We start from the raw sequence: 15017 nt of genomic DNA on the forward strand, positions 1-15017 counted from the left end.
TAGGCAAAGAAGCTAAGTTTTTGCGAGAAGTGGATAGTGAGATTACCACAATATATAGGCCTTAAAGACTCGCCTCATCCTTTGTGACTCAGAAAAGCCTAGGCCTGTAACTAAAATACATAGGAGGTGTCATTTTTTTTCTCTCTTCTCTAAAAGACTTCCTGTTGCACACAGCAAATAATCCCAAGGAAAACATAAAGCTTCCATTATATAACCAGCAATAAGGACCTCTTGTAAAAGAAGTGCTGACCCCGCAGCCCACTAAAAGAACTTATCCCTGCAATTTGAAAACAAACAGCACTCAGAAAGCGTTTTTAGCATAATTAAGCAGCAATAAAGTTTTCTTTTTTCTCTCTCTCTTTCGGCTAAGTACATCAAAAGTCAGCAAACACAACGCAGACAATGGCAACAAAGAAACTAAACAGATCTGAGAAGACCACTAAAACATCTAATACACCAAGTACCAAGATGAGCACATTTTTCCAAAAATTACAAACATCCCCTATTGCAGAGGGGGAAGATTCACAACAATCACAAGACGAACTCTTAACTGCAGCTTCCCAGGGTGAGGACTCCCCTGTCACAAGAGCTGACCTGAAAGAACTTCCCACCAGAGCTGATCTTACTAATTTCTTTCAACAAGTTAACCAGGTACTGAAAGATGGTCTCTCAGGGATTAAAAAAGAAGTGGCGGAACTGGGTGGGAGAGTAGCCTATCTGGAAGAACAAGATGAAGAAACTACTTCCACTCTAGATCTGCTTACGAGAAAAATTGATACACAGGAATCTGAGATTGAATTCTAAGCTAGAGGATTTGGACAACAGAGGGAGAAGACAGAACAGAACATACGTATAAGAGGAATACCAGAGAAAATATCCCCAGATTTACTACAAAACTTCTTACAAAAAATCTTCAAACACCTAATGGGAGATTCCACCATGGAAGATATACCTTTAGATAGAGCTCATAGAGCTTTGAGACTGCCCCCAAGAGACGGCGAACCTCCCAGAGATGTAATTCTCCGCTTCCACAAATTCACAGACAAAGAGAAAATTATGACTTCTACGAGGAAACAACAATCCTTTCAAATAGAAGGGAACAAACTCCAATTCTTTGCAGATCTGAGCCCAATCACTCTCCAGAACAGGAAAGAAGCGAGGTTTCTCACAATCCACTTAAAAGATCAAGGTCTGACCTACAGATGGGGATTTCCTTTCAGCATCAAAGTCATGAAAGACAACAGAATATACACGTATAGGACCCCAGATGATTTGGAACAGTTCTGTAAATCGTTGGACATCCCTCCTCCTTCGCTCCCCGCATTAGAATCCCCCAAAAACTCTACTCAAAGAAAAGATTCCACACAACCACAACCTCAAAGACATCACTGGCAGAAAATTTCCAAGAAGAGACCAAGAGAAACATTAACAGCACAGACTGCTTCAAATGATGAGCCGGATATTGACTAATAGCAGAGAATATTTGTTTAAGGAACTTTGAAGCCATTAACAACGTAATCCAGTATAAATGAGATATAATTGTATATGTCATGTCAGATCCTAGAGTGATCCCTATGCTTGATGTTCATAGCTAACAATGTTTTTTTTTGCAGCTAATGAGATATAAGTGTATTTGACATGCCAGATTCCAGAGTGATCCCTCTGCTTAATGTTCATAAATAACAATGTGGACTTATAGTTAACGTTTTATAGTATTCCACTGCAGGACATATGCTAATATTTCAAAATTAGAAAAGCACCCCTAGGGTTGCCATCCAACCTAATTGGTTGAGTTATTTCCCCAACGACTCCCTCCTCCAGGACAGAGTCTAGTTATGGGATTATAAATCCCTGGTTTTGTATTGTTGTTTGGTTATTTGTTTTTTTTGTGTTGATGTTAACCAAGTCTCTAATGCTTTTTTCTACTTTCCAATGCTCAAGGACCTACTGTACAGCGACTGACATACTCACAAAATTGACGGCAGACATCCCTCTTTGGTATGAAGACGAACTCCACAGGGTAAGCAAGAGACACACATGCAAGGACCACCCCACGGAGAACTGGGATAAAAATCAGCGCACACATAACTTTATAGAGTAATGGGGGCTACACATAGGGACATCTCCTTAATATCACAAAATTGTAAGGGTCTCAATTCCCCCACAAAACGATCTATAGCTCTTAACTGGTTCAAGAGAGAGGGAGCGAACATAGTATTTGTCCAGGAGACACACTTTCTCAAAGACAAAGAACCCACCTTTAAATCCAAAGAGTTCCCAACCCTCTTCCTTCACTCACACGAGAAAAAGACGAATGGAGTGGGAATACTATTTAACAAAAATACTCCCTTTCAACTAACAGACAAACACACAGACAAGGAGGGCAGGTACATCATCCTAGTTGGAACCTTGTTCAATAATTGGGTTACCCTGGCCAACATTTACTCTCCCAATACGGGGCAGGCACAATTCATTAAAAGAGTGGGAAATAAAATACTAGAAGTACAGAAAGGGATATTAATATTGGGAGGAGATCTTAATGTTGCATTACTACCTGCGGTTGATTGTTCTCAAGGTTCTAGCTCCACTACTAAAAGTACTAGACACTCCATTAATAACACTTTAAAACAACTTACACTGATTGACATATGGCGCCTCCTACACCCGACCACACGCAACTACTCATTCTACTCCAACCCGGCAAAATCATACTCTAGAATTGATTACTGGTTCATAGAACATAAAAGCATATCATTGATTAGGGATGCAAATATACAGACAATAGCCTGGTCCGATCATGCATCTATCTCTGTGAGCCTGGAATGGCCATCTGCCCCAGTTCTACCCTACTTATGGAGACTAGATGAAACGCGTCTCATAGATCCCATCACTCATACACAAGTACTAAATGACATCACTGAATATTTCAGGACAAATTTAAACACTTCTAATGGGATACCCTCGGTATGGTTAGCTCACAAAGCCTACATGAGAGGACAGTTTATGAGAGACAAAATCAATCATAGACGCAAGACAAACGCATATTATACACAACTGCTACAAAACCTCCAAACAACGGAAATAGCCCACAAAAATAACCCATCAGAGAGGAAATCTCTTATAGTTCTAAACAAAGCGAGAGACCTTCTAAAGGAATACTTAAATAAAGAAGCGTGTAGAAAAGCGCTATACCTACAAAAACTATACTATCAGGGAGGGAATAAGGCAGGTACACTACTGGCCAGGGTCCTACGACGCAAATCCCTCCACAACCACATCTTTAATATAACAGATAACAGAGGAGCAGAAGTCGTAGAATCTGCATTAATAGCACAATCCTTTAAAGATTATTACAAAGACCTATACAACCTCCCTAAGCCCACCATGACATCACAGAATAGTACATTAGATCAATACCTCCAGGAATCCGACCTGACTCAGATACAACCAGACGATAGAGAAGTCTTAGAAAGCCAAATCACCCTAAAAGAAATTTTAGAAGCGATAGATAGCCTACCATCCAATAAAAGCCCAGGACCGGATGGGTTTTCTAATAAATACTATAAACAATTTAGAGATCAATTAGCACCACACTTACAAGCCTTTTTTAAACAAATTGACGAATCTGGACAGCTCCCTAAAGAATGCTTTGAAGCCCACATTACCGTCATACCTAAACCAGGCAAATCCCCTAAACTTACAAGTAATTATAGACCCATATCATTATTAAATACGGAACTAAAAATTTATACAAAAATTCTAGCCAATCGTTTAAATAAAATTTTGCCCCAAATAATTCACACAGACCAGTCTGGTTTTGTCCCGGGAAGGGAGGCGAGGGACAACACTATTAGGGTACTCCAACTAATAGAATACGCTAAAACAACCAATACTGAAATGATTATAATTTCAACTGACGCGGAAAAGGCGTTTGATCGCCTAAACTGGAACTTTCTATTCGCCACGCTGGGTAAGATAGGGGTGGGAGAAAAGATGATTCGTAGGATAAAATGTTTATACCAATCCCCCTCAGCAAAAGTATGTGTTAATGGCCTGGTTTCAGATCCATTTGAAATAAGTAATGGAACGAGACAAGGCTGCCCCCTCTCCCCGATCTTGTTTATAATCAGTATGGAGGTGCTAGCACAGAGAGTCAGGAATAATCCACTAATATTGGGAATTAAAATAGGTCCCTTAGACTTTAAAATATCGATGTATGCAGATGACGTCCTTTTTACTTTATCCTCCCCAGAACCCTCCACTTCCGCAGTATTGCAAGAATTAAAAAGATTTGGGGAACTTTCTAACTTTTCAGTAAATGAACAGAAGTCCGAAATGCTAAATATCTCCCTTTCTAAAATTAAGTTTAAATCCCTGCTAGAACACTGCCCATTTAAACATCAACCGAAAGCCATTAAATATTTAGGGATCTACTTAACCCAGAACCCTAAATCCCTTCTACAATTGAACTTTAAAAATCTTATCAACTCAATTTCACACGACCTACAAACCTGGAAAGATCGCCCATTCTCATGGAGGGGACGAATTCAAATTTTGAAAATGAACATATTACCCAGAATACTTTATGCTATTCAAGCAATACCTATAGCCTTACCACGCCACTTATTAGAACAAACCCAAAAAATCATGAATCAGTTTGTGTGGGGGAAAATATAGCCCAGAATTAAAAAACTAACTATGTACAGAGCCGTGAGGGAAGGAGGGTTGGGATTGCCAAACATTGAGACATATTACCAAGCTACGAGCCTTCAAAGAATAATAGACTGGCACAGAAACAAAGATAGGAAGGCGTGGATCCCAATGGACTCCCACATCTTGCATACACCCAACCCCGGGGCCTTATGTTGGATAGAAAAACAGAATAGACCACCATGGCTAAAATGCTATTCCCTACTTTCACATGTCTTCGATACATGGGATGGTATTATCAAAAAATACTCAGGCATCTCCACAACGATTTCCCCTATGCTCCCCATTTCCCCAAACGCAGAATTGAAGGGAGGAATCAGATTCGACAAAACAAATTCAAACATGTGGGAGATGGGCTACACAACTCCACTTAGTTCATTGGTTAGAGATGGGAAACTTAAACAAAGGCAGGAATTAACGGACATACTAGGCGGCGCTTTTACAAACTGGTTAAAATATAACCAAATACACCACCTCATACAAACACACCCACAGAAACAACTGCTGACCAGGCACCTAACTCCATTTGAAATGACCTGTTCAGTAGACTTCCCTGCACATCACACTTTATCACTAGCTAGGAAACTCCTGATCCAAGCCCAAAAAGGGGGACTACCTGACTATGTTGACCGTTGGCACAAAGACCTAGGTAGAGAACTAACAGAGACGGAGTGGGATCATATTTTTCAGGGTATTAGAAAGTCATCTTTCTCCACAAAATACTTGGAAACTAACTTTAAACTGTTAACAAGATGGTACCTCACCCCCTCAAGACTGAAGAGTATATTTCCTTCCTCATCTGAACTCTGTTGGAGAGGGTGCGGGTTGAGGGGGACCCTTCTCCACATCTGGTGGGAGTGCCCAAAAATCAAGCCCTTCTGGGAAAAGATCCAGGAGCAGGTTAGAAACACACTAGACACAGACAGTCATTTTACCTTAGAACCAGAAGTAGCACTATTGAATCTCCCCACAAAATGTAAGTGTAGATTAAGAAGCAGACTAATCCAGCTGTCATTAAACACAGCCAGACTATTAATAGCCCGGGGGTGGAAAACTCAAACATGCCCATCATTTGGGGAGTGGTCGGCTCTCATGAAAGACACCCTGTCTATGGAGGAATATGGTTATTTTAAATCTAACAAAATAGCTTTCTTCCATGACCTAAAATTTATATGGGACGAATTACAACATAAGATGCCTCTTAACACTAGGAAGTGTTCACAAGATACGAGTGTGACATGAAAAGTATATTTGACTTATGACAGATAGAAACAACGTAACAGAACTGACCTTTCCCACTTTTCCACGACCCGGAGGCTAGAGAGATAAGTATGCCGGTCTGGGGGACCTGACAAGGACGGTCTGTGCAGGGGGCCCTCGTAGTATGACACTGAATACGCACAAGAGAGACTTGGTAAGTTATACAGTTTGGTTATTGTTTTGTTTTTCTTAAAATCAATCCAAGAAGTGCATTAGTAGATTATGAAGCTATGAGTAATGTATAGGTACTGCATTTATCTAGGTGAACTGCTTTTATTACATGAGCGAACTAATGTACTGTACTATATATAAAATTCAATAAAGACAATTAAATATAAAAAAAAATATTACAACAATTTTAAGCTACTTACACCTAATCTAAGCCCCCTAATAAAATAACAAACCCCCCCAAAATAAAAAATGCCCTACCCTATTCTAAATTAAATAAAGTTCAAAGCTCTTTTACCTTACCAGCCCTTAAAAGGGCCATTTGTGGGGGCATGCCCCAAAGAAAACAGCTCTTTTGCCTGTAAAAGAAAAATACAACCCCCCCCCCAACATTAAAACCCACCACCCACATACCCCTAATCTAACCCAAACCCCCCTTACAAAAACCTAACACTAATCCCCTGAAGATCATCCTACCTTGTCTTCACTCAGCCGAGCAGCGATGGAACCGAAGTGGACATCGGGAGCGGAAGAAGTTAATCCTCCAAGCGGCGCTGAAGAAATCTTCCATCCGATGAAGTCATCATCCAGGCGGCGCTGAAGAAAAGTCTTCGATCCGGCCGATGTCATCTTCAAAGAGGCGCTGAAGAGGTCTTCTATCCGGGCGATGTCATCTTCCAAGCCGGGTCTTGAATCTTCCTCCCGCCGACGCGGAACCTCCTTCTTCACAGACGGACTACGACGAATGAAGGCTCCTTTAAGGGACGTCATCCAAGATGGCGTCCCCTCAATTCCGATTGGCTGATAGGATTCTATCAGCCAATCGGAATTAAGGTAGGAAAAATCTGATTGGCTGATGAAATCAGCCAATCAGATTGAGCTCCCATTCTATTGGCTGTTCCGATCAGCCAATAGAATGCGAGCTCAATCTGATTGGCTGATCGGATCAGCCAATCGGATTGAACTTGATTCTGATTGGCTGACTCCATCAGCCAATCAGAATATTCCTAGATTAATTCCGATTGGCTGATAGAATCCTATCAGCCAATCGGAATTGAGGGGACGCCATCTTGGATGACGTCCCTTAAAGGAGCCTTCATTCGTCGTAGTCCATCGGTGAAGAAGGAGGTTCCGCGTCGGCGGGAGGAAGATTCAAGACCCGGCTTGGAAGATGACATCGCCCGGATAGAAGACCTCTTCAGCGCCTCTTTGAAGATGACATCGGCCGCATCGAAGACTTTTCTTCAGCGCCGCCTGGATGATGACTTCATCGGATGGAAGATTTCTTAAGCGCCGCTTGGAGGATTAACTTCTTCCGCTCCGGATGTCCACTTCGGTTCCATCGCTGCTCGGCTGAGTGAAGACAAGGTAGGATGATCTTCAGGGGATTAGTGTTAGGTTTTTGTAAGGGGGGTTTGGGTTAGATTAGGGGTATGTGGGTGGTGGGTTTTAATGTTGGGGGGGGTTGTATTTTTCTTTTACAGGCAAAAGAGCTGTTTTCTTTGGGGCATGCCCCCACAAATGGCCCTTTTAAGGGCTGGTAAGGTAAAAGAGCTTTGAACTTTATTTAATTTAGAATAGGGTAGGGCATTTTTTTATTTTGGGGGGGTTTGTTATTTTATTAGGGGGCTTAGATTAGGTGTAAGTAGCTTAAAATTGTTGTAATATTTTTAACATGTTTGTAACTTATTTTTTTATTTTTTGTAACTTAGCTTTTTTATTTTTTGTACTTTAGTTAGTTTATGTAATTGTATTTAATTGTAGTTATTTGTAGTTAGTTTATTTAATTAATTTAATGATAGTGTAGTATTAGGTTTAATTGTAACTTAGGTTAGGATTTATTTTACAGGTAATTTTGTATTTCTTTTAGCTAGGTAGTTATTAAATAGTTAATAACTATTTAATAACTATTCTAACTAGCTAAAATAAATACAAAGTTACCTGTAAAATAAATATAAATCCTAAGATAGCTACAATATAATTATTAATTATGTTGTAGCTATCTTAGGGTTTTTTTTACAGGTAAGTACTTAGTTTTAAATAGGAATAATTTATTAAAGTATAGTGTAGTGTTAGGTGTAATTGTAACTTAGGTTAGGATTTATTTTACAGGTAAATTTCAGTTTCTTTTAGCTAGGTAAGCTATTAAATAGTTAATAACTATTTAATAGCTATTGTACCTAGTTAAAATAAATTGAAAGGTACCTGTAAAATAAAAATAAATCCTAAGATAGCTAGAATATAATTATTATTTATATTGTAGCTATATTAGGGTTTATTTTAAAGGTAAGTATTTAGTTTTAAATAGGATTCATTTAGTTAATAAGAGTTAATTTATTTAGATTTATTTAATTAATATTTAAGTTAGGGGGGCGTTAGGGTTAGGGTTAGACTTAGGTTTAGGGGTTAATAATTTTATTACAGTGGCGGCGGTGTAGTGGGGGGAAGGATAGGGGTCAATAAATTTATTATAGGGGGCGACGGTGTAGGGGAGGCAGATTAGGGGTTAATAAATTTATTATAGGTGACGACGGTGTAGGGGGGGCAGGATAGGGGTTAATAGGTTTAACATAGGTTGCGGCGGGTTCAGGGAGCGGCGGTTTAGGGGTTAGACTATTTATTTAGTTGCGGAGAGGTGCGGGATCAGCAGGATAGGGGTTAATAACTTTATAATAGAGGGCGACGGTGTAGGGGGGGCAGGATAGGGGTTACTAGGTATACTGTAGGTGGCAGCGGTGTCCGGGAGCGGCGGTTTAGGGGTTAATACATTTATAAGAGTTGCGGCAGGGTCTAGGAGTGGCGGTTTAGGGGTTAGTAACTTTATTTAGTTGCGGGGGGCTCCGGGGGCGCCGGTATAGGGATAGAACAGTGTAGTTTAGTGTGAGTGCTTAGTGACAGGCTAGCAATAAAGCTGGGAAAAAGCCGAAGAGCAGCGAGATTGGATGAGTGATAACTGTCACAGTCCGCTGCTCATCGCCCCACGGCTTTTTGACAGCTTTATTTGATAACTTAGGCGTATTTTTTCAGGTCCGCAGCGGCGAAGGTAGGCGAGCTTAGGCGGGCGTATTGGGCCGGCGAAGCCAGAAAAGTAGACGGCTTGATAACTACCCCCCATTGTGCTGAGTGAAGGGGCTGTGACTTAGAATTCAGAATTATAATTACAAAAATTATTGATGCAGCAAAGCTAACTATATGTGACATGCACATTAGTAAAGATAAGCATGCAGGGCAAGTATTTCTTTGTTTTATTTTATATATTTACATCTTGTTCTAAAGTAGATCATACCATCAAGGGGCATGTTCATTTTTTCCAGCTAATTTTGCATTTTTTTATACATGCTATGCATCTTTTAGCAGGTAGCATGTACACTCATTAGATCAATAGATGGATAAAAATAAACAAATTACTTTTGCTCATTGAAAAAGGCACCAATAATTTTCAAGAACATACATATTCAAATTGACTGAACCTGCAGGTGGACCCAGCCTTCTTCTCTTATCTACATAGTAACATGTTAGATGAGGTTCAAAAAAGACAAGTTCAGCCTATACAAATCTTAATATATTTACAATAAAAGCTCTAGTTGAGTTTAAAATAATCCCATTAAAAAGGTGACAAATTTAACACAAGCAATCATATACCTAAATTCTGTTTCTAGACAGAAATGTATCTAAACCATTTTTAAATGTATCTAAGGTATTGGCATTTACTACCTCCTTAGGAAATGAGTTCCACAATTTGATTGCTCTTATAGTTAAAAAAAACTCAAACAATTTTCTAGATTACGAGTTTTGCGTTAGTGGCTGTGCGGTGCTAACAAGCAGTTTTCCCTCACCGCTCACTTACAGACAGCGCTGGTATTACGGGTTTTTACAAACCAGACAAGAAGTGAGCGTTGAGCAACATTTTGCTCATTACCGCACTCCAATACCAGCGCTGCTTACGTTAGAGGTGAGCTGGTGTAACGTGCTCGTGCACGATTTCCCCATAGAAATCAATGGGGAGAGCCGGCTGAAAAAATGTCTAACACCTGCAAAAAAGCAGCATAAAACTCCTTAACGCAGCCCCATTGATTCCTATGGGAAAATACATTTTATGTCTACACCTAACACCCTAACATGAACCCGAGTCTAAACACCGCTAATCTTACACTTACACTTATTAACCCCTAATCTGCCGCTCCGGACACTGCCGCCACCAACATTATACTTATGAACCCCCTAATCTGCTGCCCCCAACATCACCGCCACCTACATTATATTTATTAACGCCTACTCTGCTGCCCCCAATGTCGCCGCCACCTACCTACACTTATTAACCCCTAATCTGCCGCCCCCAACGTCGCCGCCACTATAATAAACATATTAACCCCTAAACAGCTGCACTCCCGCCTCGCAAACATTAGTTAAATATTATTAACCCCTAATCTGTCGTCCCTAACATCGCTGCCACCTACCTACATTTATTAACCCCAAATCTGCCGCCCCCAACGTCGCCACCACTATACTAAATGTATTAACCCCTAAACTTAAGTCTAACCCTAACCCTAACACCCCCTAACTTAAATATAATTTAAATAAGTCTAAATAAAATTCCTATCATTAAATAAATTATTCATATTTAAAACTAAACACTTACCTGTAAAATAAACCCTAAGCTAGCTACAATATAACTAATAGTTACATTGTAGCTATCTTAGGATTTATTTTAATTTTACAGGCAAGTTTGTATTTATTTTAACTAGGTACAATAGTTACTAAATAGTTATTAACTATTTAATAACTACCTAGCTAAAATAAATACAAAAGTACCTGTAAAATAAAACCTAACCTAAGTTACACTAACACCTAACACTACACTATAATTAAATTAATTCCCTAAATTAAATACAATTAAATAAAATTAGCTAAAGTACAAACAAAACAAACACTAAATTACAGAAAATAATAAACAAATTACAAGATTTTTAAACTAATTACACCTAATCTAATCCCCCTAACAAAATAAAAAAGCACCCCCAAAATAAAAAAGCCATACCCTACACTAAATTACAAATAGCCCTTAAAAGGGCCTTTTGCAGGGCATTGCCCCAAAGTAATCAGCTCTTTTACCTGTAAAAAAAATTACAAATCCCCCCCAAAATTAAAACCCACCACCCACACAACCAACCCTACTCTAAAACCCACCCAATACCCCCTTAAAAAACCTAACACTAACCCCTTGAAGATCACCTTACCGGAAGAAGTCTTCATCCAACCGGGCAGAAGTCCTCAACTAAGCCGGGAAAAGTCTTCATCCAAGCCGGGTGAAGTGGTCCTCCAGACGGGCAGAAGTCTTCATCCAGACGGCATCTTCTATCTTCATCCATCCGGCACGGAGCGGGTCCATCTTCAAGATATCCGATGCGGAGCATCCGCTTCTGACGACGGCTAACACTGAATGAAGGTTCCTTTAAATGACGTCATCCAAGATGGTGTCCTTTCAATTCCGATTAAGGTAAAAAAATCCTATTGGCTGATGCAATCAGCCAATAGGATTGAGCTGGCATTCTATTGGCTGATTGTTAAAAAGCAGCTCTGTAAATGGGCCTTAAATATATTTATATAAAGTTATCATGTCACCGCTCAAGCACCTTTTTTCTAGAGAAAAGAGGCCCAGTTTGGCTAACCTCACCTCATAGCTTAAAGGGACAGTCAACTCCAAAATTGTTATTGTTTAAAAAGATAGATAGAGTAGGTAATAAAGGGATTATCTATCTTTTTAAACAATAAATTTTTTTGAGTTGACCGTCCCTTTAAATTCTCCATCCCCCTTATTAGTTTTGTGGCCCTTCTCTGAACTTTTTCTAAGTCTGCAATGTATTTTTTTGAGATTGGTCCCTGGAACTGCACTCTATACTCAATGCGAGGTCTAACCAGGGATTTATACTGTGACATAATTATACTCTCCTCCCTTGCATCAATGCCTATTTTAATACATGCTAGTATCTTATTAGCCTTAGAAACTGCTGCCCTGTATTGTGCAACCTTCTTTAGTTTGTTATCTATAAGTACTCCCAAATCCCTTTCCTCCTCTGATTTGCCAAGTCTAATCCCATTAAAATAATTGGTTGCCTGCTTATTTTTACTTCTAAAATGTAGAACCTTGAATTTTCCAGTATTAAATCTCATTTTCCAAATACCTACCCATCCTTTTAATTTTTATAAATCCCATTGTAAAGTAATTTCATCTTGCACTGACCTAACAACCTTACGCAATTTTGTATCATCTGCAAAAATAGAGATGTTACTATTTAATCCTTGCTCCAAGTCATTAATAAAAAATATTAAAAAGAACAGGGCTCAGTACTGATCCCTGGAGTACTCCACTGATTACCTTTGTCCAATCTGAGTATGATCCATTTACTACTACTACTTGTTGCTCCCTGTCTTTTATCCAGTTATTTATCCATGAGCTAACATTTTCAGCTATTCCCAGTCCCTTAATTTTGTACATTAATCTCTCTGGTGACACTGTATCAAACACCTTTGCAAAATCCAGGTATATCACCTCAACTGATTCTCCTTTATATTTTTACTTATTTCCTCTTCCTTTATATGCAAATGGAAATACCTACTGTAGGTACAGAAATTGTCATTATGGTGATCGATTTAGTGAGCAAAACCAGCTTTCTCAATTGCAAGAATAATCCTAAAGGAACAATTTCCAATACATTTAATATTATAGAGCTTATATAATAAGTAACGTTTATATTGTTGCTGATAATCAGCAGTTGTAAAATGGTAAAAATAGTGCTTCATAAAGTCCGACATTCTTATGTTTTAAAAAGTTTACATAGTTTTGCTGAAATGATAAAGCACAGAGTGCATCCACGACTCAAGGTGAATCAGATACAATTTATTTTGAGCATATAAATCATTGCACTTACAAGAAGTTAAAAGAATAAAGCCTTGATAAAACCAGGTCTGAAAAGTCAGCTCAGGAAAGCAAGTTCCTACAAGTTTCAGCTGGAAACCGTCCGTCCGCTCCACCTGTAGGTCCCTGACTTGGTACCTTTTCCCCCGTGCTTCTCTTGTAATAGTAACGGATGTCTTGCCAAGCTTCTCTCCCATCTACGTGTTTCGTCCTCCTCTTTTGGACTTTTTCAAGACTCTTAGAGCCGCTCTCAGAGTCTTGAAAAAGTCCAAAAGAGGAGGACGAAACGCGTAGACGGGAGAGAAGCTTGGCAAGACATCCGTTACTATTACAAGCAGCTGCATTGGAACTAAGAGAAGCACGGGGGAAAAGGTACCAAGTCAGGGACCTACAGGTGGAGCGGACAGACGGTTTCCAGCTGAAACTTATAGGAACTTGCTTTCCTGAGCTGACTTTTCGGACCTGGTTTTATCAAGGCTTTATTCTTTTAACTTCTTGTAAGTGCAATGATTTATATGCTCAAAATAAATTGTATCTGATTCACCTTGAGCCTTGGATGTGCTCTCTGCTTTATCATTTCAGTATCTCCATGTCTGTGCACCCCTGAGTGCCCTGTAAGAAGTAGCAGCACCACTATCTCAGAATCACAGGAGAAATCACTGAGAGGATATAAGAATACCCTGTGAAGTTAACAAACTATTGGTTTTATATGGTTTTTACCATACTCCTGGAGTCATGAAGTAAGTATCTCTGTCAAGTTTTATATATATTTTAATAAAGTGTGTTATATTTTTAATTATTTATTAATTTTATAAACTATTGCACTATTTTTAAAGTGATAGCTGATACCATTTGAATTGTGTTTACAAAGTACCAATTAGGTACATTGTGATACTAGAGGTGCTAACACTCACATGAATAATTTGAGATTATCATTGATTTTGTGTATGAATTTTCTTAATAATAGGTATAGACAGTTAGCGCAGTAATTTGTTTTTTGGGTATTACATAGTTTTGCACTACCTTTTACCTACTCACACAAATATCAGCAGTTGAAAAGCACAAAATGGTCAATTCCACATACAACTCAAATTCTGAAAAAAGTTGGGACAGTGGAAAATGCAAAAAAACTATTAAAAAGAGTTATTTTCAAAATTCAATTCAACCTGTTCTATATTGAAAACATATTATTAACACATTATTTGATGTGAGACGGGTTGCAGTCTCAGAATTGTGATGTCATCACTTATTTAAAGGGCCTCTGTTCAATATGCTTTGCCCTTGCATTGTCTCAGACCTGTTTGTGAGTTCCAGTTCCTGTGTATTACCTGACTGTCTGACATCCCTCCTGCTTCCTGATCCCTGGCTTGTTCCTGACTCTGCTGTTCTCCTCGTTCCTGATTCCGACTCGTCTGACTACTCGCTTTGGCTCCTGACTTGGCTCATCTGACTATTCGCTTTGACTCCAGACTCGGCTCGTCTGACTACCAGCTCTGGTTTTGACTCCTGGCTTGTTATTTGACTTGTGGACTTTTTATTATTTTTTGCTATTAATAAAGGTGTGATTATTTTTGCACTTCTCGTCTCAGTCTGGTTCCTGGCACCCTGACATTACAAAATGTACATCTGAATAATGACACCTGGCTTATTACTGCAGACGTAGAGTCTTTATATACCAGTATCAGACACAGTGATGGGATACAGGCAGTAAAATATTTCCTTTCAACCAATGAATCTGACAATAAAGAACACAATGAGTTTATCTTACTTCTTTTAAAATACGTATTGACTCATAATATCTTTACATTTAAAGATAATTTCTTCCTACAAACACAAGGAACCACCATGGGCACCTCCTGTGCCCCAACATATGCTAATTTGTTTTTGGGGCACTGGGAACAAAAAATTGTCTTCTCAGAGGGCATGGAAACATTGACAGATCATGTACCTTTATGGTTAAGGT

Source organism: Bombina bombina, chromosome 2 (genome assembly GCF_027579735.1).
Source record: "Bombina bombina isolate aBomBom1 chromosome 2, aBomBom1.pri, whole genome shotgun sequence".
In the NCBI taxonomy this organism is placed as follows: Eukaryota; Metazoa; Chordata; class Amphibia; order Anura; family Bombinatoridae; genus Bombina; species Bombina bombina.